The sequence below is a fragment of the Mus pahari genome, chromosome 14 (assembly GCF_900095145.1).
Source record: "Mus pahari chromosome 14, PAHARI_EIJ_v1.1, whole genome shotgun sequence".
NCBI lineage: Eukaryota > Metazoa > Chordata > Mammalia > Rodentia > Muridae > Mus > Mus pahari.
This window is the reverse complement of record NC_034603.1, coordinates 12400628-12427271: the sequence shown is the minus strand read 5'-3', so window position 1 is coordinate 12427271 and position 26644 is coordinate 12400628. Positions and strand designations below refer to the sequence as shown.

The 26644-nt window shown below is 43.4% G+C and overlaps 1 protein-coding gene across 1 annotated transcript in view; it reads left to right on the top strand.

Moving 5' to 3' along the window:
- The first annotated feature begins 541 nt into the window (after nucleotides 1-541).
- Adra1b (adrenoceptor alpha 1B) overlaps nucleotides 542-26644 on the top strand; it is a 126007-nt gene continuing 99904 nt past the window's right edge. Inside the window, exon 1 of the mRNA XM_021212922.1 lies at nucleotides 542-687. The gene's annotated coding sequence lies outside the window, so the exon portion shown is untranslated. The remainder of the gene's footprint in view (nucleotides 688-26644) is intronic.

Below are 26644 nucleotides of genomic sequence, written 5' to 3'. Positions count from 1 at the left end.
CAATGTCACTTCTACAGAAACAAGAAGATGGAGGTTCAGCGACAGGAAACCCAGGTTGCTGCTCTGAGATTGGCTTTTCTAGCTCAGTGGTTCTCAGTCTTCCTAATTCTGCCACAATGTAATACAGTTCACTGTACTGTAATGATCCCCAACCATTAAACTGTTTTCATTGCTACTTTATGACTGTAATTTTGATACTGTTATGAATCATAATGCAAATATCTGTGATTACCAATAAGTTGAGGCGACCCCTTTGAAGGAGTCCATTGGTAAACCCCCTAGGTAGAGCACTACTGATCTAGCTGCTCAGTATCAGGCTGTGTGGCTTTGGGTGAGTCATTTTACCTCTCTGGTCATCAACTTCTTTGCCCATCAAATCATGTGTAGAACTAAATCAGCCCTGGCCCTTGAAACACTGAAGTCCTATTTTCTTAGAACCTTCTAAAGAAACAACCAACTTGATAGTGCTTCCTCCCGTCGATTCTTTTGTCCAATCATTAACCAGGAGAATGTTTCTGCAACCTAACAGCAAAGTTCACTTAGAGGGAAAAGAAGAGTATTTGGGGGATATCAGACATTATTGGGCATCTCTGGGGACCTAAGCCTGGGTTGGTCTTAGCTTCGTGGCAACAGGAAATCTTCAGGATTGTCACAGAAACAGCATTCTCTTTGGAACGAACACCTTCAGTGAGTACAAAACTGTCAGCTGGCTGAAGCCAAGATGAATCTACTTTTTGAAATTGGGTTTTTCATTTGTTTTCTTATGAAATTTGGCTCAATAGCTTGCTTTTCTCTCTTCCTTATGTAATCCTGTGGGACGTGGCATGACAACCATAAGTGATTCACAGAAATCTGGGGGGGTGGGGGGGGGGCAGGAGGCAGTAAGTACTGCAGGCAAACTTAGAATGGAATTGGAGGTTTTACACGAGATGTAAAGGAGAGGTATATTATCTCATGGCTGTCACCACATTGGTCATTAATTCCCACAGTTGACGTCTGACTCTATCTCGTGACCTGGTTTCTCATGCTGGACTCACCAGAGAGAGTTGGACCCCTCACCACGGCAGTACCTTTTCCCAGAAGTCTTAGAAAGGCACCATGGTCTTAGTGAGTCCACGGACAGTTGAAGATGGCAGCTTTTGTTTTCTGCTTAAAGAAACTCAGAAAGCTTCCTCTTCGTCCCAAAGTTCCTTATTTTCAGTACGCTTGTCCATGCTGCCTCTGACTCCTATGGGTTAATTAAACTGCCTTTATAAAACATAGAGACTTTCCTCCCAAAGCCCACACAGGAAAACACAAGTAGCCCCAGCTGGGGTTAGCCACAAAGTGAACTCTCAAATAAGCGGTTCTTAATAAAATTGATTTAACTAAATTTATTTCTAAGGTGGTAGCTAGGTCTGATGAGGTTTCTTCCAAGCAGGCAAATTATCTTTTTCTAAAGTCTATTCAATGACATATTCGTGACACAGCTGAGCTTCCCGGGAACAGCATGGAGAGATTTATGTTCACTCAAAAACTATAGACTTCCAAGCCCCATGGTGGGCTGCAAACGCTACACATAGATAATAACTCTACTTCTCCTTGTGTCTGGCCATGTATACAGTGACAGGGACATGAAAACCATTTCAAAGACATAAACCAAAATGAGAGCTACTCTTAAGATATAAGGGCTTTGTCCTAGTCCCACCGCAAGAAAGTTCCAGAACGAAGATTTCCTCACAAGTCTGAGTTCAGATTTCTCTTAAAGACACCCTACAGCTTCTGTGACTGGAAAGTTTTGAGCAGGCAAAGTAAGGAAAAGAAACTGCCTACACTGGGGTTCTGCTGTTGGAGGAATAGGCTGGGTTGATTCCTGCAGGAACTGATGATCAGGTGGTAGAAGAGAGAGAGGTTTCCAAGCAAGAGTCCATGAGAGGAGCAGTCCTCCAGGTCAGCTTTAAAATTCTCCCTGTCATGGTCGGAGAGACGGCTCAGTGGTCAAGAGCGCTGGCTGTGCTTCCAGAGGAACCAGCTTTTTTCCCCAGCACCCACACGATTGCTCACAGCTGTCTGTAACTCCAGTTCCAGGGTATCCAACATCCTCACACAGACATGCATGCAAGCAAAACACCAATGCATATAAACAATAAATTAACCTTTAAAAATGGAGGTTCCCCCTGTCAGCCCTGAAGGATATCTGACTCAGGGGTGCTTTACAGAGGGTTAACCCCCAAGAAATATCTTCTTATTCTTTCTTCACTACTACTCAGAATCGTTACAACATCCTCTTAGAGACGTTACCAATGATAGGCATTCACCTCTCTGAAAACTTCACAATTTCAGTGATGAGGCTTTGAACTCCGGGTTCTGGGGTGCAGCAAAGTCTCAAATGGTCCTCAAGATCTTTGGCGTTTCCTGCGGTTGTGGCTCCTATTATCTGCCTTGTTAATCTCACTTTACCACAGGTCCCAAGAAACAGTCCTTTCTCAGCTTTGTATTTGTGGGTTGGGGATGTGGCTCAGTTGGTTGGTTGGATGCTCATACAGCATGCACAAGGCCCTGGGTTCAATTCTAAGTACCACACAAAGGTGGCATGCTGGATGCATGCCTATAACCTCAGTACTTGAGACATGGAGACTGGAGGATCGGGAATTCAAGGGAACTCTTGTCTACATAGAAAGCTCAAGGCCAGCCTGGGAGGTGTGAGGTACTATTTCAAAGAAAATCTGTTTGTTCTAAATTTATTGATGACTGTCCAGTGACAATCTGGGGGCTAATTATACAGAGCATAACCTAACCCAACTGATTAGTTCTCTTTGTGGCTCGACAATCCTCCCCTCAAACTACTCCTGTGCCTTCTGCAGCAATGAACAGAATTTCCTCTCTGTTCAGACACAGATAGACCATACACCCTGAATTTTAGGGTGGACTTGCCAAAGGCTTGTCCTTACACCAAGGTGAGTCTCTCCAGAAAGTCTTTTCTGATCTGTTACTAAAACTAGAAAGTTTCCTCCTGTCTCCTGGTTCAATACTGAGAACAGAGATGAAGATCACTGCTTATTATATGCAACATTTCTTTGGAAAAATGAAAATCAGGGCCTACGAGGATAGCTAAGTTGGCACCGTGTTTGCCACTCACTACACTGGATGTGAGCAAGTTTGATCGATATCTAGACTCCACAGAAAAAAGGCCACAGACACAGTGGTGACAAGTGTTTGTAATCCCAGAGCTGAGAAGGCAGAAAATGTGACTCCCTTAGGCTCACTGGCCAGGCAGCCTAACCACAGTGGCAATCGTTAGACCTGTTTCAAAAAGAACCAAGGTAGATGGTCCCTGAGGAATAACAGTAGAAGCTGAGCTCTAGCATCTGTATGCACACACATGTACCCAATTTCATGCATGTACACATGAAATAGATGGATGGATGGATGGATGGATGGATGGATGGATGGATGGATGGATGGATGGGATGGATGGACAAATGGATGGATAGATAGATAGATGATAGATAGATAGATAGATAGATAGATAGATAGATAGATAGATAGATAGATAGATACATAAAATCTAACCTAGAATGCTATAGAAGATATTTTTATTCTTCCCCAGGAGTTATATGTAAGTGTCCCTCCTTTCTAAGTTCCCCCAAATTCCTTAGCTCTTTTGTTTAGACAGCAGATATCCTTATCTCTCAGGAAAGGAAATACCCAGGGATCTATTCCATTCTACCATGAACTACATGGGGTCATTCAATGAACACTTTTTGACTCAGGAACCTTCATGCCTGAGTTTAAATACCAACTTCTTTTCAAAACATCCTAGGTACAAAATCTGAAGTGAAGTAGCCTATCCTTATCTTGATTTCTTTATCTGTAAAATGTGTTTTGTGGGATGGGGAGCGGTGTTGGGGTTGAAACCAGCGCATCATACATACTAGGTATGTGCTGTCCCTTAGTGACACACTCAAGCTTCTTATTTATAAAAGGGTAGAACAGCAGTTTTGGCTTCATAGTATTGTTGTGGGACTGAAGAGAGGTGATCTGTGGAAAGCATTTTTGGGACCATGGTACACAATCCAGTGTGTTCACAAAAGTATCATGTGACCTGTAGCCACTAAAATAGATAACAGTAGTGTATCTGAGCTAGACATTGGATCACTAGAATCAAGAACACAGGCATGAACATCATATTTTCAGGGTTATAGTCAGTCAAAAGGTAAAAGGGCATAAAGGGGATTGGAAAAACGGCACATGCACACACACACACACACACACACACACACACACACACACACAGTAGAGCTTCCCAATGTGACTGTCACTGTGAAAGGAAAAAAGAATCCATGACAGCACATGACAGAGGGGAGGAGGAGTGAGGTCCTCTAGATTGAGAGGAATAAGAAGACCTCATCAAGAAACTTCTATTTAACCCTTCTCATTATCATGGAGTCCAGGCCCAAGCCAAGGGAGTGGGGCTGCCCTAGGGTGGCTCTTCTTACCTCAATCAACCTAGTCAAGATGAGTTTCTCGTGGGCCTGCCCAGGGGCTTGTCCCCTATGTAGTTCTAGAGCATGTCAAGTTGACAAGCAACATTAACCATCACAGTTGAGTACTGATATGGATTTGAAGCTTAGTTTGTTTGCATCTGAGATCTGCAATCTTGTCACACCATCTGAGATCTGAGATCTTGTCACACTATCAACCATCGTGAGGATTTCACTGACTTTGTCCAACAGCTGAGGTCAGAAATTAGGCCAAGGTACTAAGCCATAGTTTCACAAATAATTAGCAGAAAGGCCTTTTCTGGATTCAGGATACAGACTCTGTTCAGGATGTAGTGACCCACCACTCATAACTCCCCTCAGAAAGGAGCACACAGCTAAAATTGCCGACAGCAATCACCTAGGGCAGTTTGAATGTAGTCTTATCAGGGCAGACAGGGCCAGAATGGGACCGTTCCACACAGGCCTTGGTCAGGAACTGCTAAACATTTTGCCACAGAGGACCACTGGGAGGCAATTCTAGTGAGGATGCTGTCTCAAACTCTTCCTCTGGCCTCTTGCTTCCTCTCTTCCCTCCAAGCATCCAACCTTAAAACTAAACCCTGCTCACAGCAAGCTTTGGAGATTTTACTGTTCCCATCTTAGCACAATACCCTTCTATCCACACATGGTTACAAATGGTGCCCACTACAGTGGCAATCTTGGTGGACATTGTTTCACCAGCTTTTATCTCTACACTAATTTTGAGGTTGATTTACACTGACAAATGAGGATACCTTCAGTTGGCAAGGCTTATTTTCTTGATGACTGTTCCCTGCTGCCTTCTCACAAGAAGAAATCGCCAAGACTACTGATTGACAGATCTGGAAACATGCAGCCATGGCTTGTTAACTGTACCCCTTTGTTGTTTCCAGGAGAGAGAAAACTTATCTTCTGAACTTACTGCCCTGGTGGCACTTCTCCACTAAGGTTGAAAACACTGTAATCTAGGTGTAAAATGGTCGCTTGGTCCTCAGGTGGTGATGCTCAGTTGTGATTATATCACAAGGACTTCTTACGTGGCCATTGAGGAAGTCATACCTGAATGGGTGGGGTCTAGTGGGAGGGAGCGGATCATTGGGAACTTGACTTTTTAAAGATTCATCTTGTTCCCCTCCCCTCTTCTCATCTTCCTCTCTGTCCTTCCCTCTCTCCCTCCTCCCTTCTCTCCTGTACACCAGCAAGGGAGCCAGTATGCTCTGACACGTGTCCCTTAACACAATGTTCTGCCTCACAGTGCAGTCCCACAAGCAACAAATGACCATGGATCGAAGCCCCTGAAACTGAGTCAGATTAAATCTTTCCTCTCGTATGTCTTTTCTCTCAGTTACCTTACCACAGTGACATGGGACTGATGCAGACACATTCTTGGGCTCCTGAGCAACTCTGACTTGCCCTCTAAACATAGCTTAAGTTGTCCCTGAACTTGTACAGAATGTTCCATCTGAAGACCCCAGGATGCTCTCAGAAGAACTCAGATTCACTGGTACCTGTCATATCCCATAGCCATGATTAAAGTCCAGAATTTGACAGAGCTTCTAGGAGCTGTCAAAACTCTCCTTCTGCCCCTCAATAAGGATTCCCCACCAGCTCCTGCACATAATATTCCTTTCCAATGAAAAGAAAAATCTTCATTTTCTTCACTATTCCAACCCACCATGATTCTATCACAGGGACACAGGCTGCTCAAATGCTGTAGCCGTGTAGGGGAGCTGGCCTCCCCTCCCCCCACTTTTCCTCCCTGACAACTAATGCCTGCCCTTTGCCTTCTTCCGTGTCAGAACTGCACCCATTATTCACAGTCTCATTGGCATTTCTTCCACATTCCTGGAGCTGTTGGTGACTCATTCTCTCTTGTCATCGAGGACCATCACTGTGCTGTACACGGTGCTCCACACGAAGTTCCTGTTAGCTGTACTCTGATACAAAATGTCATCAAAGGGGCTCTGAAGACTTCATTTGATGACCCAGAGACAAACCTGATGGTCTCCAGAAAAAAAAAATCCCTGATCATTCACTCAGATGAATAGAAACTCAGAAGGCTGCTATAAGAAAAATACCATGCGTCTTCCTGGCACCGATAAAGCCGTATAAAATAGCAAAGTCCTAGAAATTGCATTCAACGTCCTAGCTTCATGACTGCCATGGTTAATCTTCATTGTCAATTTGACTAGGTTTAGGTTCATCATGGAAACATACCTCTGGGTGTTGCTATGAGGGTTTTTCCAGAGAGGTTTGACTAGGGTGGGAAGACCTCTGTGGTGGTTTGAATATGCTTGGCCCAGGGAGTGGCACTATCAGGAGGTGTGGCATTGTTGGAGTGGGAAGTGGGTGTGGTCTTGTTGGAGAAAGTGTGTCACTGTACAGGTGGGCAATGAGACACTCTTAGCCACATGGGAGCCAGGCTTCTACCAGTGGCCTTCAAATGAAGAGGTAGAACTCTTGGCATCTCCTGCACCAAGCCTGCCTGGATGATGCCATGCTCCCACCTTGATGATAATGGTCTGAACCTCTGAACCTGTTAATCCAGCCCCAATTGAATGTTGTCCTTAAAAAGGTTGCCTTGGTCACGGTGTCTGTTCACATCTATGAAAACCGTAACTAAGACAACTCTCTTGAATGTGGGTGGTACCGTGCCATAGGCTGGGATCTCAGAATGAGTTGAGAGGAGAAAGACAGCTGCTCACCAGCATCCATTTCTTCCTATTTCCTGACTGTGGATGCAACTTGACCAGATTCCTCAAGCAAGCTCCTGCTACCATGCCTTCCCTCCATGATAGGCTATGTCCTTGAACTGTGAGACAAAGAATCCCTTCCTTTCTCACGTTGCTTCTAGTCAGTCACTTGGTCACAGCAATGGTGGAATGGAGGTACATTCCCTCTAACCCATCTGTGTTACTCAGCTTTCCAGCTCTACAAGAAAACACCTGAAATAAGCAATTTACACAGATACAAGGTTTGTTGTAGCTTATGCTTTCAACCCACTGTTGTTTGTCCTATTACTTTGTTTTGTGGAGACATAGTTTACATGGAAGAAATCTATGGCAGAGGGTGACTATTCGTGGGTCCGAAATTATGCAGATCAAGTCAAGTACAACTGTATGATCCTTAGGCTAACAGTGCGTGGACATGCTGGTTTGGTGCCTGTAGTACCTCTTCTTTGATCATTTAAACATGCACCTCAAAAATTGAGAGATACCACACAAAAATCTGGCTTCCAGTTTCTTCTAAAAACGTAAGAACATCTGGTCTCAGTGGCGTAGCATTCCAGAATCAGAATCGACACCACCAGTTGCAGGCACTGTTTTACAAGAGACTTCCAGTCTCCGACTAGCCTCCTTTATAAATACTTTCTGATATTGTCCTGACCCTATAGATATGTGAGTTTGAGTCCTTTGAAGTAGTACAGGAAAGGAGGAAAGGGGGTGGGGCTCAAATAAAGCAAGCTTTCCTTGTGTATTAGTTCAGCTGCTTTGGGACAGGTGCTAATACGGAATTTTGTTGCCTTATTTAACAAAAGTCAACATATTGATGATTGTGGGGTTAGAACAGGGCTTGAGAACACCAAAGCTCTGAACCTACTTCTCTGTATTTTTTGCTTTCTCCTTGGCTGGCAAAACAGCTGCCAGAGCTCCAAACCCTGTATTCTTATAGGATGACATGCAAAGGACAAGACAGACTATCTCTTGCCTTACCTTGCTGTTCTCTGGAAGCAAAAGAATTTCCAGAAGATTCCAGAAGACTTTGACTCAGGTCCCATTGGCCAGAATTGGACTGCATGCTCTCCCTAAGCCAATCGCTAGCAAATATGAACAGGGTTGTCATGTTTGAATGAAAACACAGAGCGTCCATCCCTTGGATCTTACGAGGGGGGGGTGTCAATCTTACACATGGCTGTAAGATACAATCTGGTGTATCTTACACATACGATCTGGTAGAACATGGAAGGTGGCAGCTGTTTATGTTACCTACCACTTGAGGAAGGCATAGCCATATAGGGTATCTTAACATTCTGTGACAATTGGGATCCTTGGGGAAGTCTGCAGAAGTTAAGAGACATGGTGTGACACGGAATTAAGGCCTCTTTGTTTTTTCTATATGACTTTCTACATAGTATCATCATTTCGTTAATGAATTTTCCCAGCCTCCCTTTCATTCTTGGGGTCTGATGCTTGTTCAGATATTTACCAGCCAGTAGAAAGCAGCTCCCCATTCTGACCCAGTTCTAGAACGTTCCATACTTTCTTCCCCTAAGAGGTAGCAGATATTGCCCTTTGGAGTAGGCCTGAGACTCAGTGCCGTGGTGACTGAAGGTCTGTTTGTCTGCTTAAAATGATTTTCTGAAAATACTGCAGATGCTCTAGAATAGGGCTCTGAATCACTCATTGAGACTCAATGTCTGGCCCTGTATCATACCTCAGCTCACTCACCCTCAGGCAACCCAGAGCCGTGCATCCTGGGAAACAGTTGTCATATAAAGCTGTCACACCTGACACTACATGACACACATCCCCCTATCAAGTCACCCTGCTAAGATACAAGAACCTAACGAAGCCGGTGGCTCTGCAAGGCCCCGGGCAGCAGCAGGACTCATTCTAAACCCCTTCCTTTACACTGTACCAGCCTAGAATGCTGCCCCAAGAGGCTGTCCTCAGGGAGCCCTCCAGACTCTCTGGTTGCTATGCACCCAAGCCAACAGCACATCCATCAAATTCCAAAAACTGAAAAAAAAATGACTGTTTCCGTGCCCCGTGGCAGCGCCATGGTCTCCAGCTTCCAGGATTCAAATCCTTCACCTCATCAAATCCTCTTGACAAACATGCAGCCACGGGGGCCAAAAATGGCATCTAATCGTAACTCTTTACTAGACACTTAAACTCATGATCCTGTTTAACACTCTCCTTAGCTCTATAATGTAGGTCCCATACTAACTCCACTTTGTAAGCACGGACCCAAAGGTGATACAGCTCACCCAAGGCTGCCTAAAGTCGCCAGTAGCCAAACCGTGTTGCAAGTTCAGACCTGCCCAACCCAAAATCTGAGCTTTAGTAATTACTGCCTTCTTTTCTGTCTGGGAGGAGCCCAAAGGAAGGGTTCTTGAAAGCCTGAAGACAAACAATAGGCATTGTGTCATTATGGTGATTCTAGTCTCTGGATCCACGGGAGACTACGCCTGCCCATGTACAAAGCCCTGGGAATGGTCTCCTACATAAATTGTACACAGTGATACATGACTGTGTACTCGGAATGATACATAATCACTGCCCTGGGAAGGTAGAAGCTGAGGATCAGAAGATAGATCACGCTCAACTACATAGCGTCAGCCTCAACTGCTGACAAATATTCTTCTCAGTGATTCTTCTTCAGCTCCTGGATCTCCCTTGTCCCTAGAGCTTACCCTCCTGGCCCTTTTCGTTCTTTGTCCTCCCTTGGGAGCAACCTGAAGACACACGTGACTTGTGTGTCCCTGCAACACAGATGAGTGGACTTAGGTATATCTTCAGATGCTATGACCGGGATCCTATCACTTCATTAGAACCCAAAATTAAAAGAAGAAACTACCAGGCAAGACCAAATGCCAGGGTGATCTCTAGGACAGGGCCATCATGCTCAGAGTGACCCACTGGGATCAAGAGTCCAGAGCAAGTAGCCGAGTGTTGCCTAAGCCATGTTTATGGCTTGCAGCCAAAGTCATGGTCCAGGGTCACAGCCTGAGGTTTGCACTGAGCGGCTGGTGTCCGGTCCAAGAGCTTCCTGCCTCTGCTCAGAACACAGTTCATGGTACACTTGAACTGACCGGCAGCAGTGAACAGGAAGGAGCGTGCGCACTGAGCAGTCTTTTCTCATGCTAAGACAACATAAAGGGGAATTTAAGGACGTGTTTTAAAGAAGAAAGGTTTATTGGAGCCCACAGTTTGGGGGTACAGCCCATCATGGTGGGGGAGGCATGGCAGTGGGAGCTTAAAGAGACTAATCCCATTGCCACCATAGTAAAGAAGCAGCTCTCTCTCTCTCTCTCTCTCTCTCTCTCTCTCTCTCTCTCTCTCTCTCTCTCCCTTTTTCTTCAGTCCAGGACCCTATCCCATAAAATGTATCACCCGCAGTCTAAGTGGGTCTTCTCAGTTCAATTAGCCAGTCTAGAAACTCCCTCATAAACATGCCCAGAAGTTTGTCTCCTAGGTAATTCTATATCTTGTAGAGTAGACAATGAATAATAACTGTCACAGTGACCAATGGACCAAACAGATCCCATTGCAGTCCTGAAGTGCTGCCAAATGAGAGCTGAAGTGCCAACTTAACCAAAGTGTTACAGACGACAGTGGCACCTCACTCCTCTTAGGCAGCATATGTCATAGTAAGCTACCCACTGTCTTTAATTTTTACTGTGATCCTCAAAACTCAATAGATACCCATGACTCTCCATTTTATAGATGAACAAAATCAGGTTTGAGGCATTGGGTGATCTGTCAAAAGTCTTATGGTAGAAGAGGCAAGATTAGAACCTTGGGCTATCTGTGTTCTGAGAATATTCTTTTCTCTGTACTATGTACCCTACCTAAGAGCTGGAGCTATGAGGCTTTGGTAACTAAGAAGTTGACAGGATCACACGCGTGTCCCTCCCTCAGCTAACCTCTTGAGCACTGCCTGTGTCAGGAAGTCCTAAGCACTTGTGAGCCATAATGCGTGAGGCCCAGGGCCTGCCCAAAATGCTTGATGCTCAACAACTCCTGGTTTTCTAGTGTCCTTCAACATCTGACAAAGGGGCTGGGGAGATACCTCAGCTCAGCCAGCAAAGTGCTTGCCTCAAGAGCACAAAAATCTGAGTTCCATTCCCAGAATCCAAATTTTAAAAATTCTGGGCATGGTAGCACACATTTGTGAATGCAGCTGTGAGACAAGCACCCAGTGGCCAGCTAGCCTAGACTACTCAGCAAGTTCCAGACCAATGAGAAACCCTGTCTCAAGAAATAAAGTGATTGACAGCTGTGAGTAATAGACATGGTTGTTCTCTGACCTCTGCCCTACCCACATATATGCATCACACACACACACACACACACACACACACACACACACACACACACACCAGCAAAGAGACACCACCTCCTCAGGAAAGCAGGACAGGTCCCTGGGTACATATTTCCCATGTCACGTGTTCTGTTTCTTACAGAAGCATGACAGAGGCAGGGGCATCTGGATGTAGGATTAGACTGTGTCATTTTAAATCAAAACAACATCCTTCATGATCAGTGGCCTCTGTCAGCCTAGAGCGATTCTATTGTTTGGGGTTGGGGAAGATTTGTTCAGATTAGCATAGAGATTGCCTGGACCCTAGGGACAAGGGTTCAACAGCTGATGGAGGAGCAGCTGGAAGACAGTTCCTCCCCATAGCTCTGCAGCCCTGAAGTGACACAGCACTTTTCCAGTTTCCAGCTCCTAGGGCAACAGGCGCCTGCCTGCAAGAGAACACAGCAGTGGGAATGACATCTTTCGGTTATCCAATCCCTCTTCGTTGGTAGTACTCCTTGGGAATGATTTCCGCCTCCCTCTTGAACAGTCAGAGCTATAAATAAAGATCCCCAGAGAGGCTGAATCCTGCCCTTCATTCTGGCCGCCTCTGTGACTCATCCCACAAGCCAGTTTTCCATCCGTCTCCCCTGATCCTGAGGGGAGGGTGAGTCTAGGCAGGTGTGGAGGTCAGAGTCACATGTGTCCATGGTCACTGCATCCCGTGAGCATCCACTTAGGTGTGGTCCATGTGAACTCATTCGTGTGTCTGTGTGCACATTTGTGTCTCCTGTGACAGGCTGTTTAATTTTAAAAGAAGCATCTCTCACACAGATCCAGAATGACAACCATTAGCTAGGACTCCCTGTTACATCGCAGGACCTTCTTTGCACAACTGCCCTACGCTAAGCAAGGTGAACAGGATGCATCCTCTTGTGTCTCTGTGGATGCAGCTCCTTAAAGCAAATAAAATCCCTGAGTTGCAGCAGAGCTTGAGAAAGCAATACTTCAGGAAAAGCAGAGCCTCTTCTGAAAGAGAACAAGGAAGGCGTTGATTCCTGGGGCCTTCTTCCACCCAGGCTTTCTCTGAGCCCTGCACAACTCTCGCCTGTGTCTTGTCCCAGTGTACAGAGATGGCAGACCCACCCTAAACAAACTTCCCAAAGTCATTCAAGCTGTAAGTTCTCCAAACAAGAACTGGGGGCAGAGTCCAAGTGACCTTCTCATCTCAAAGTTCATCGAATGCTTTCTGTACACCTCAGAACACGCATCATTCTGTTCCGGGGTAGAAAAAAAAAATGCAAAGCTCAAGGCAATCTGTTGGTATCAGGCAGCTTCCCGACACTGGGATGGAATGCCTGAGGCGGGCTAGTTGTGTGAAGCATAAGGGTTGATTTTGAGCACCATTTTAGAGAACATGACACCTGTGGTGGCCCAGCTCTAGCTAGTGGTGTATCCACACGGTCTCATGGTGGCAGGCAATGGGGGTCACTCACGTAGAGGCAAGACAAAAGGAGACTAGGAGGCACCACTGCCCGTTTTTATAACTCATTCTCCTGAAACTTTACTGTAGATTTTGGGTGTTTCCATAGAGTATTCTCCCTCTTGACTTAAGAACCTTCCTCCAAGCTCCGCCTCTTAGAGGTACCAGATCTCCAAAACTAGAAAGATACAGCTTTCCATCCAGGAGTCAATAGGGAAGAGCCAAGCAATACCCAAAGTGCACCACTCCTCCATCTTCACTCATTGCCAAACTCCTGGAAGTGCTGACTCCCAATCTGCTCCCTTTTCATCTCTACCCATAAGCTTTCTTATGCCCTCTGGCAAGAGAGACACCAACTCTAATTCCTTCCTCTTATCATTGCTTTACAAATAGCCAGTGACAGCCACTGTGCCGCTTCCTCCCCGAACCAGACTCGCAACCATTTCACACTTGAAAAAATTTCAAATCTCCAAATATATTTGCTCATCACTGTATCCCTTGGGCTGGTACCCACAGTGCTGTCCAGTTTAGGCTAGATAAATGCCAGTTGGGAGGATGAAAGGAAGAGTGAGCCCTTTCAGGGGGAGATGGTGGTGCCATGACTTACTGCGTGACGTCTTTGTCTTAATTAAGGACTGGTTGGATGTCAGATGAAGAAAAGTCTGTCCTGGCTTGTTCAGGAAAAAAATTCAGGTTTGGTAGAAGGATGCATCAAGCTCAAAAGAAAGCTTTTTGTGGGAAGATTCCAGAGACTTGCAGAATGAGATCAGTAGGAGAAGCTGCCTCCCTTTCCTTAGCCACTCTTTCTCCCTCTTTCCCATTCCTATCTCTATCCCCCAGCCAACTGTGTGTCTCGTCTCTTGGCATGCTGCTCATTGTCCAACATGGCAGCTGTCCAAAGCCATATCCCCACACAGCTGCATGTTCACCCAGAACTAAATAGCAGCTCTGTGTCCCAGAAGGGAGAAAACCGTTCTTCGGCCAGACATGGCCCAGGTGACTACTCCTAGACCAGTGATGTGGGAAGAAATGACCTAGAAAAAACATGACTATATCTCATTAGTAAGGCTGACTGAGTTACAGGAGAAGGAAGGTTTTTCAGTGGTAGGAGGGGGGATTACAAATGAAAAAATATTTCCTACAATGCGGGTCCATGTTTTTGAAACACCATTTGGGTGGTGGGCAGACGAAACTCAGAACATTAAACTGTATTTACTCTGTGCCACGGAGCACCGATACACCACTCAGGAGGTGGGAAAAATGCAGCCTAGGATGTGGGAGGCCGAAGCTGGGGTTCTCAAGCTCCCAGGCATCCAGTCACCACTGAAAAGCTGCACAGAGGAGTCAGGAATGAAGGGTTGGGGGCAGAGGTTAAATACTTTTTGTAGGAAAGAATGTCCAGGAGGGGAAGCTTATTGGCTCAACCCTCATTAGGACCTATAGGTACCTCGTTAGCATGGAGAACTCTGTTCTAGGCTACAAGACCTATCTGAGGAGTGTTGTCACGTTTCCAGACCAGGACTCTAATAGGGAGCAGGGGGACCCCTACTGTCTCAGGTGGGTGCCTATATGCCAGAGGTGGTCCCTTGTCCCACATGACATAAATTTCCTTTAAAGACAGTCTCACTACATCATCCAGGTTGGCCTCTACTTCAGGACCCTCCTGTCTGAGCCTCTTGAGTCTAGAGATTTCAGAAGTGGCACCTCATATCTGGGTCTTGTGTGTCTTTTAAACCCCAGCATTGTAAATGGTTCTGGAGAGCTTATTATTGCAACTGCATCTTAGAATACACTAAGAGAAGCATTTTCCTTTAGCACATCTAGGCATAAGCTATGAGGATTAGGAACTGTCCAAATCCCTTGTTTCTCAGACTCAGATTCAGGGGCCACAGAGCCCTGAAAAACTTTACTGATGGCCGTAGGTAGCCTGGAGATGCCCTAGGTTCCCCTCTTTCAGGACCACAACCTTCTGGACTTGTTTATCGCCCTTTAGCATCTTGTCAATAATCCTAGGGATCTCCAGAAACACAAGATACAATCTCAAGCAGTGAATACAAAGCCCACCCCACATTGTTCTTTCCTAGATTTATAAACTGTGTAGGTGCACTCATGCAGTGGGGGGTGCATTATGTAAAGGACCAAGAATATATGACTGTTTCATCAAAGAAATTAATAGAATTATAATCTGCATGGTACCTTAGATATTACCATTCATGCTGCCAACAAAACATCAAAAGCTTCCTCAGACCTTTGGAATCTCATGGAAGTACCACCAGGACCAAAAGTGAAGGAGACACAAATCAGTAGGGATGCAGGTTTCCACCCTGTAGCATCCTTCTGGCTGTCCTATTGTTAGTCCTACATCTTTGGTTGCTATGTGTGGTTTTGCTATTTTATAGGCAAGGGAACTGACTGGGGAAAAAAATGAAGGAACATAAGCATAGTCATGCAGCTAGCTAGGCTCTGGGTGGCATTGCTTCCCAGCTGTGCCAGCTCCCAAAGCTCTTTTTATGCTAGCACAGGTCATATTGAGACAAGAAAGAGAACAGTGATTTTTGACAAGGACAAGTGTCATGACAGCTAACCATCTGTGCCTTCCACCTGCAGTGAGGTGCCAGGCATTTACTACTGATGTTTCCATGGCTCAATAGCCTGAGCATACAGCTGTACTTGGCAGTGTCCAAGCTGTTTAACAGTGAGGAATTGGCGGCTGTAAGTCCCCGTCTCCCTAAACTGTCAAGCTTGCTCCCTGAGGATCTGTTTATCGTGCAGTTACTAGCTAATTGGTAAAAGGGATAACAGGAGAATTTTGTTGAGATGAGCAGTTCTCAATTCTAACGTGGAGAAAGATGGAGATACCAATGAACACTGACTAAGATGAAGTGCCAAGTAGTTCTCCAGGTCCCATAGCTGGAAGGAGTGATGATGTCAGATTAACATTACAGAGATGCAAAGTCATGAGAGAAGGAAACAGACTAGTTGAACTTATTCCCATGGCCACTTCCTAGTAGACACATATTCTCTGTTGGATTGGCTGCTGTTGGATTTAGGTTGTCTGGGCCACCTTGTTTACTGTCACTCTTGAACCAAGTCTTGGATGTCGTGACTACCAAATCCTGTCAATCAGCGACCTCACTCCCAGTCCCACCTGTACCTTCCCAGACCTCCACTTCAGCATCATAAGACCCAACTTTTATGAGTCCCACGAGCAGAGTTTCTTTGCATTATGAGGGTCTTGCCAGCTGGTATTAGGGTTCTTATATTTGACTCACATGTGCAATGTCTTCTCCTGGAAGCTTTGAGATATTTTCAGGGGTTGGAATCAAAGGAAAGATGCAGAAAGTATAGCCTATAAAATCATCATTTCTCTGATGTGTTATCCAAGAATTGGACCCAGTCTAGGTAATCCTTACCTCCATCATGGTTGAAGAATTTTAGCTAGAACCAACAGTCAGCTCCAATATATTCCCTTACCAGTTCTCCTAAAAGGCCCATGGGGACTTCATACAAACAGAACCTCTGTCTCAGAGTTCCTACAGTCGGATGAGAATTAGGCACACTCAGTGGACTTGGCTGTAAAATCATTCAAATACATAACCTCCAAAGTCACTCCTTGTTTTAAAAATTCACAATTCCCTGACGAAGCAAGTGGAATTTATTTCCAAAAAGAGGTTAATGAACATCTTACTCAATGACTTATAATTCACTCGCCAGATTCTGGAGACTCCTGGCTGATTCTTGCAAGTAATCCCATGGTACCAAATTTCTGCCACTTGCCTGGAAGTTTATGACATCAGAGTGCAGTGTCTGACCCGACCCTCTGAGGGAAAATGTTATCTAAACTATGAGGCAATTCGCTCACATCTACCCTGGAAGCCAAACATGCCTTTCTGTGTGCCTCAGGCCAGTTCAACAGCAGACTATGGGGTGCTTTGCAGTTGACTGAGCTGGCTGCCACAGATACAAGTGGTCTCAGCCATCTGCTCACCCAACAGCTTTCCCTGTGGCTGAAAGCCAATGATAAATTAAAAAGGAAAAATCAATTATCAGTGTAGATCTAAGTTATATCTCAGGGTGGGGTAGCAAAGACAAATAGGTTGTCCCATGCAACTGAGGAGTATTTATCTAACCCTCAATTGGCATGCTATTATGTTTAGGGGTTTTTTAATGCAAAAAAAAAATGGGAAAGGTTTTTCATCGAGCCATCTACATTGATCCTTCTTTAAAAATATAAAAAGTCATTTTAAAAAAGAAGAAAAATGTGTTAACCATACAATCTGTGTCCACAGAACACAGAGGGACTAATTCAACTAGCTACAAATGTTCAAATACATACTCCTGCAACCAGCACTATCTGGGACTAGGCTTATAATCTTGGGTAAAGGGCAAATTTTCAAGCTAAGGTGGGAAAAGATAGATTGTCACATACCCAATGGTATCATCAACTCAGTTACACAAGACACTGGTGTGAGTGACAGATGTTGAAATCTTAAAATTAATTTCCTCTGGCTGTTTCTTGAGTACTTGGCTATTCCACCTGAGGTATTTCTAAGGGGATAAGAAACTTGGAAGCAAAAACGGTGCATTTCAAGTCTTTTCTCATGAGAAGAGGCAGGGACCAAAATTAGCCCAGCCCACACTGAGGATTCTGAGTAAGATCTGTATCACGGACTTTTGAAAGTGAAAAAGAGACTGAAAAGCAAGCCATCTGTGATGGTTAGTGTGAACTATCAGTTTGATAAAATCTAGCATCACTGGGGTGATGAGCCTTATAAGCATATTTAAGGATTATAGTTATTGCACTAACAGAGGTGGGAAAGCATGTGCATTGTGGGTGGCACCATTCCTTAGGCAAGATCTTGGACTGCATAAAAGAAAGCAAGATGAGCACTGTTCACCATCCTGTTCTTGATTATGAATGCCATATGACCATTTCCATCACTCTCCTGCTGTTGTGATTTTTCCCTGCTATGATGGAAAATGACCTGAAAGGACAAGCCAAATACACTTCTTCCCACTAAGCTATTTTTCTGAGTATTTTATCAAAGCAATGGAAAAATGAAACTAAGACACAACATAATGCATAAATTGATTACAATAACAGTATTAATAAACTAGTAGTCAACAGTGTAATTCCAGATACCTGTATTCTAGCACTAAGGAGGCTGAGAAAAGAGGAATGCCTTGAGTTTGAAGCCAGCCTGGGCTACATAGCAAGTATTATACCAATTTGGAATAGACTGTGAGAGCTTGCGTTAAAAAATATAATAATGATGATAATAATAATATAAGTAATTTTATTGAAGACAATACACAATTAACCTAAAGCATTTCTGCCACAAAGCAAAGGCTTTCACAAAGAAAAAGAATCAGAAACTTAGGAATCTCAAAACCTGAAAAATGTTACCTCTCAAGAATACCAATGTCATCAAAGACAAACTAAAGAACTGATTCTGATTAACTAGTATGAAAGAGAGATGGCTTCTGCAAATACTGTTTGACCCTGTGGAAGGGAAGAATGGACGTACAACTCAGACTAAAGCAATTAGTGAGATGTAAGTATCTGCAACTTTTAAACTAGAGATGATGTGTGTGGTGCTCTTAAATTTTAAACCAGACTTAAAGGGGTATCCACAAGCCTGTGAGAGTACAGAGAAGAGGAAGGGACCAAAATTAGCTCACTCAGAGGATTCTGAGTAAGATATATAGTGGACTATTGGCCAATGTGAACATCACATCTGCAACTAATGTGTAGTTCAGAAAATTAGTGACATGCATAAACAGAAGTAAGAGGAGAGAAAAGGGAAGGAACAGAAACTGGAGAGAGGAAGGCAAAGAGCAAGTGGGCCTGGATAAAGAGCCTATGAGATTATCTGTATGGCTCTAAAATCATGTCAAGATGAATGGGAAAATTATCATCATAATGTATGCTTAAGGAGTTCATGAAGATGGGCTAAATTTGGAAACACTTGGTGATTTCTAGTTCTAAATATCTGGACAGTTCTTGAAGGAATGCAAGTACCCCTTCCATCATAAATAACCCAAAAACCCATTTAAATCTATAAAACTGTGGTCATGTAACATTGAACTTAGGCTTAAGTTTTTAGAATGGTACTTCATCTATTAAATTAACTAGTAGTTAAAGGGCTGTCAAAAGCCAGCAAACACAAGTTTATGGAAATCAGTGCTCTCATTCCACCACTGCCCTGGGTTAGTCAAGGAATCATTTTAGGGCAATCTCACAATACTAACAGAAACCAAAGGTACCCACAGATGATGAAGTAATATTACCATACTATTATGTAAGTAGGGACATAAATATATTATCATAGTTTTATAATTATTTACCACAGCATCACATGTAGAAGCAAAGCACATTTTTTATCAACTTAAAGTAAATTATTTAAAATAAAGAAAAGCTCAATACATTATAATGCATAATTTATATCTAATATAAGGTCTGTAAGTTATAGTTACTGATTTGGGAATACCTCCATGATATACTAAATAGAAAGCTTAAAAACATTAATACAAAGATCAAACAGCTACAAATTCCACATACATCTAAATAAACATAGGACAGTTACTGACTACTATATACAAATGGGCAGTGGTTAACTCTTATCAATGCTGTGGGGTAGACATGCTTCAATCACTACTGATGGCCATATTTCAATGTACTAAAATACCTATCTGCAAAGGAGGTTCTAAAATGCAATATTTTAAGGACCAAGGAGCAAAAGACTTAAATGTTTCTGCCACTAATGAATGCAACTATATATTTGATCATGTAGAAGATTCAGAACATGGGTACAAGGAAAGATGTTCTTTGTGTAACTTCTGTTTCTAAATCTACCAAATACCCTCTGGATGCAACTAGACCTATGCAGTAGACCAGGGGTTGGCAAACTATATTCTGGAATCTGAATATGGCCACTATCTATACTCTGTAACAACTTACAAAGGCATAGTTTAAGAATTAACCATAGATGCTGTTGCACTTCAGGAACAAATTCTTACTTTAACAATATGGTCTGTAAGTCTGGGGTCTTACAGACAAAGTTTTCTGACTCCTAGTACAAACTGACAAGTTCTACTCTTATCTTCTGCTTCATGCATCGTCACTGTGTCTCATTAGAACCAAGACCTGAAACTTGAACTTGAAAATGTTAACATGAGAGATTAACTGAGATACATTCATTTAACTTTGCCATTATGAAAGGAACTCCACTGCATGCAAAATGAATGGGTATTATGAAAAAAACATAGCTCACACCTCAGAATCTTTCTTAAATGCAACAATAGCACAACTAGACATGGGTCGTACTACAAACATGATTTTTTTTAAATCCATGAAGTCTTTGCTTCTCTGCTTCCACCTTTAACTTGGGTTCCAGAGACCCAACTAGGGTTGTCAGCATTGTATGGCAACCATATTTCCCACTGAGTCATCTTGCTGGCCCTAGAAAACGATAAGCTACACAGACTTTCAAAGATGGGGATTATTTTTCAATTTTAAAATAGCTGGGGCTTGAGCAATGATGGCTCACCTATAACTCCAGCTCCAGGGGATCTGACTTTCTCTCCTGATCTCTCAGGCACCTGACATGCACACAGCCACATACAGGCATGCACATGCCCACATAGAGAGACAAGCATCCATGCACCCTTTAAAAACTCTTAGCAATTGTTTCTACTATTAACATTTATTAAAAACAACTTGAGAAATGCACACAGTAGTTTCCTGGTGAGCACTACGGTTTACAGTCTAGAAACAGACAACAAATAGTAAAATCAACAGGACGTTATATTGGCTTCACTTCATTTAAACAGAAGCAAGTGAAAAGCCACACTTTGTGAAATAAACTGAAATCTCTTTGATATAATGAGTTTTATGTCAACTGATAAAACTCACTGCTGCTACCAATAAAATTATAACACCACACATTCCATTGGCTCTCCCTATCAGTGCAAGGGCAACTTCTCTATATACTCACAAATGCACTGGAATCCAAGTCTGATGTTGGGAGTTGGAGAAAAAGCAAACCACAGAGTCTCATATCCCTCACCGGACAGAGGCCAGTAATATCAGCAAAAAGAGCAACCGGCAGATCTCTTCTAGACAGCACCAGTGTATAAGATGATCTTTGGGCCTCCCTAAAATCTGAGATTCTTGTTAAAAGAAGGAAGAAACCGTTTCGCAAAGGATATCAAAACTGGCACCCAAGGAGACTCAGTCAGAAAACTCAGTTATCCTCTGAGGTGTCATAAAAGTATCTGTGTATGTTAACTATGCTATGAAGGCATAAAAGTCTCTTCCGTTGGCAAAGTAAAATGTAAATAAAAACACAACGGGTGATATATGACGTGGAATACAAGATACACTGACAGCAGAAGTACTTGCCACTTCTATTTCCTGGAAGTCTTCTCCATGAGTTGGGAGAATATGTGGCTAGAATAGAAGCCTAGAAAGAATAAATAGTTGCTGTGTGAGAGATGCTGAGGTGCACACCTCTTCAGAGGGTACGTTTGATGCATTTGTCAAGGTGGTCACCACCCTGTAGCTGATGTTTCTGATACTTGCTTTTATCAGAAGCCTTTTCTGGTTTTGAGATGGGAAGATGGCCCAGTGTTGCTGCCAAGTTGACTTCGCCCTCACCATCCTCCCACGTTAACCTCCTGGGTAGCCAGGGCTCCACTTGCACAACACTCTTCCTGATTACTCTCTCGAGGCTGTATAGGAAGACTCAATTTTAAAGAAATATATTCTCTCCCACATAATCTATCAAGTGTGGTGTGAGTTAAATTCAAAGCTCTTTTTTTTTTCCAACTTGACAAATAGTTGTAAGCATCAACTGGGCAGAAAGCTGTGACAGTGAGCACAGGATGTTTCATGACGCAGTGAGATGAAGCCAATGTCAATAATCCCACTCTATTTTCTTCCATGTAGTAGGTGTCACTGTCACTCCACTGTCATTAGCCCAACAGCAATGAGAATGTCTTTAAGATACTGTCTTCAAAGACACCTTACAAGCACTCACTTTGATTTATTGGTCCATTTATTGACTGTAGAGATTTCTATCATGTGTCTAGCCAGCAGCCTTATCCTAATCAATTTCCTATAAGCTCATCCATTTTGTTTAGACCTCTAACCTTCCTCCACACAAACCTCTGGCGAAGGGATGGCAGCCTCTAATTTCAGGGTGAGCACCATTGCTCTGAAGTCTCTTGTCAGGGATAGGTTAGAATAAGCACATGACACATCTCTGGCCAGTGAGGTTCAAGAAGATATTTACAGTCAGGATCCTATTTTCTATGAAATATTTCTTTGTTCCAAATAAAGAAGACATCCTGCCTCTTCCAATTCATGTAGACATACCTAAAAGCCATGCTTAGGACACATGTGAGCATCCTGCTGCCAACTAAGGCTGTGTTACTGAGGCTTGGGATTATAAACTAGAAACAGAGGGAAGCTCTGTGTATGTGTGTGTTCATGTGTGGATGGGGTAGGGGGACAGTGCATGTGCCACGGCATGTGTGTGTGTGTGTATATGTGTGTGTGTATGTGTGTGTATGTATGTATATGTGTGTATGAGTGTTTGTGTGTCATGTATGTGTATGTGTGTATGTGTGTGTATGAGTGTGTGTATGTGTGTATATGTGTATCATGTATGTATATGTGTGTATGTGTGTGTCATGTATGTATATGTGTATATGTGTGTGTATGAGTGTGTGTATGTTTGTATGAGTGTGTATGTGTCATGTGTGTATGAGTGTGTGTATGTATGTATGAGTGTGTGTGTATGTGTCATNGTGTATGTGTCATGTGTGTATGAGTGTGTGTATGTATGTATGAGTGTGTGTGTATGTGTCATGTGTGTATGAGTATGTGTGTGTATGTGTGTATGTGTGTGTATGTGTGTGTGCATGTATATGTGTGTCATGTATATATGAGTGTATGTATATGTGTGTCATGTGTATATGAGTGTATGTATGTGTGTGTATGTGTATGTATGTGTGTATGTATGTGTGTGTATGTGTGTGTGTGTGCATGCATGTACATGGGAGAGGGTGTGAATGCATGCACCATAGCTCACATTTGGCATTTAGAGTGTTTGTCCAGCCTCAGGTGTTTGTCTTCGCTTTCCATGTTATTTGAAATTGGGTCTCTATGTTGTTGTGAGTACAACAGGTTCACTCTCTGATTTGCAAGCATCCAAAAATCTCCTGGTTTGCCTTCCTTCTTGCTGTAGGAGTACAAGGATTGCAGGTGCAATGACCTCATTGAACCCAGATTTACTTGGGTCCAGGAATTTGAACTTAGATACTCATAAGTACTTTACCCTTAAGCCATCTCATGAGCCCAGACCCAGGCTCATAGGAGCATCATTATGATACTAACTTAACCAACCCTAGGGATGGCTTCCTGTTCTTCAACCTCTGCTCACACAAAGTCACCACATTTGTATTTTGAAGCCACTTTGTGTAGGAGGTTTGACTGCAACCAGAAAGCATCTTAAATTAGATGATGCTGTGGGCCAATTACTGCACTTGGTTCTCTACAAACATTCTTCTTTTAACCCTTGTGACAAGCATGTGAGATGGAGCATATACTATCTCCATTCTATACAGGGAAAATCTATAACCATAATGTCCTGAATATACCGTATCTCCTTCTTCTAGACTGGTAGAAAGGGACACATGAAGCTTGAAGAAATTAAATAATTTGCTCTCAACACACTGGTCAATGGTGGAAATAAGGTTCAAAACTGAAGCGGAATGTCTCTAGGATCTCACTCTTAGCCTCCATTCTACACCACCAAAAAGGTGGGAGGGGAACTTGTTGCAGAAAGCACTGTAAGTCAATGTTATCTGAGGATGGGAACCAAGATGCAGTGTCCCTCTAATGTTCCTGGAACCATGATCTCACTTTGACACACCCTATCCTGTAGCCTAAGCATCCCTTCTCATGAGGCCCAGAGCCCCATGGTTTGGCCTGCTCTGCAGTCCTTTCCCTGTCCCCTTATTCTCTGTGTTCATCATCTCTCTTCCACCGTCTTTTCTACTTCTACCGCTACATCTATTCATTGACTTTTTGAGGCTAGTAGACAAACGCGTCGCTCTTTCTGGAGAGTCCCCTGCAGGGATAGAGTACTGTCTGTAGGAAGTTCTTACCAGCTGGGGCCTGGAAGAGAAGCTGGCAGGTTTCCCATGCTAATTGGCTTCGGTCTTGATTCAGTGGGTCTCCTGAGCTGTCCAACAGACAGCCCAACAGTCTCAAGCATAGAAAGAAAGCAAACGAAGGCCTAGTTGTCCAGAGTTCCACCCTGTAAACCTCACGGACTTTGGGTTGTTCCTGAGCGAGGGGAGAGACTGATGTTGGTACTATCACCATACTCCTATGATAAAAGCATGGTGCAATAACCTTGCATCGTGGGGTTCTTGAGATGAGGGTAGAGTAACGGGGCTTATAATTGAGGCGTGGCTTAACTCTCATGTCTGCATCCAGTTCTGCTACTAGCTAGATGATAAATGCAAAGCAGTAAGTAAGAAAGCTGGAGAGATGAGTCCATTACAAAAGCATGAGGAACTGAGTTCCATCCCCAGAAGCCATATGAAAACACCAGCATGGTAGCACTCAGCTTGTACCCTCAGTGGTGGAAGGCTGAGACAAACGATCTAGGGTTCTAGGGCCAGATATCTATCCTGAGTGGCAAGCTCAGACCAGTGAGAGACCCCGTCTCATAGGAGGTGGATGACATTCCTTACAATGATATCTAAATGATATCTGAAAGTGTCCTTGCCCTGCATACACACACACACACACACACACACACACACACACGAACTTCTCGAAACCTCCCTTTTGTCTATAAGAAGCAGAATCTGGGGACGTAGCTCAGCTGGTAGAAATCTTGCCTAGCTTGAGTGAAGCCCTTCCACATGAACCAGTGTGGTGGTGCATGTTTGTAAGCCCGTGTTCAGAAGGCAAAGGCAGAAAGATCAGAGATTCAAGATCATCCTCAGCTATACAGCTAGTTTGAGGACAGCCTGGGCTACTTGAGGTCCTGTCTAAAAGAAAAGGAATAACAATTATAAGAGTAGTGGGATAGTGAATATTAGCTGTAAGTATAGTACATGACACAGTGATGTACGAGGTCTTCAAAGATATCAGTAGTAACTGGATGATGAGAAAGACAGAGGTAGTGGTGGTAGTTTAGTGCTGGTAGTGATGATGATGATGTGATGATGATGATAATGATGATGATGATGATGATGATGATGATGATGGTGATGAAGATGGTGATCATGATGATGATAACGAATTTAATGGACCAGAAAACAAGTGATAGCTCGTATGGTCAACGTTTCTCATCATTAGCAATTCAGAGCAAGTCTCGGCCTCATTAGAAGAGATTCTGTCTCTCATTTGTCCTGTGGCCCATGTTTCTTCACTCCTTAATGAAAACACAGTCCGGTACAGAAACTTGCCCAAAAGAAAAAAAAAAAAAAAAGTCAAATGTCTCCTCTGTAACTGCATGCAAAAATAATCCCCCATTGTGTCACAATGAGATAATGATGCTTACCCATCAGCACTCAAAGGAGACGATCAGTCAGCTGATGAGCCAACACAAATAGGGCTCATTTCAAGAGACCATGTTGCCAACAGGAAAACCAAGCTAAGTGTTCAAAGACATTCTGATGATTCTCTCAAGTTCATGAGAAAAGATTTGTTCTATCTTCCTCAGATGTGCGCCCCCAGCATGTAACTTACTCATTGGTATGATACTTAAAGGAGAAAATATGTGTGTCTTTTTAAATATGATTTTGAGAAAAATCTGCATGCAGACTTATAAATCTACTAATAGTTAGAAGGCCATGTTCCAACTACCATTGGAGCCATGTATGGCAATGCACTGAGTGGCTTTTATCCTCGCTGTGTATGACTGAGATGTTTTGAAAAAGCCAGCTAAGGTAGTTATCCCCATCCTCTAGGGAGACTTTGAGATTTGGCAGACATGTCATCAAATACTTGTAGTTAGGTAACAGTTGAGCTAATTGTACAATATCCACCCTTCACAGTAACCAACATGTTTATTTCTGTTTTCCAAACTGAACATTCAAGTCATTCATCGTGCAACTTTTAAAAGTTTAGAAATCACCGCCCTAATGAAACAAACACACTAATTCCTACACCCCAGTGTAGTCAACTTATTTGTCCAAGATTATAGAGCTAGATACTAACCAAATGTTGGCTAGAACCTCGGGTTTCAAGATTAGCACACTAGCCTAAGAAAAGCTTCTGGCGGGCTGGCAAGCTAGCTCAGGGGGGAAAGATGCTTGCCACCAAGCCTGGCTATCTGAGTTCAATCCCTAAAACCTACACAGTGGAGAGCACTGATTCCCACAAGTTGTCCTCGGACCTCCACACATGGCCTTGACATGTGTGCCCACATATATACACACAGATAAATAGGTAAGTAGATAGTAGATACATAGATAGGAAGATAGATGATAGGTAGATGATAGATCAAAGATAGATAGATAGATAGATAGATAGATAGATAGATAGATAGATAGATAGATAGATGATAGATAGATAGATAGATAGATAGATAGATAGATAGATAGA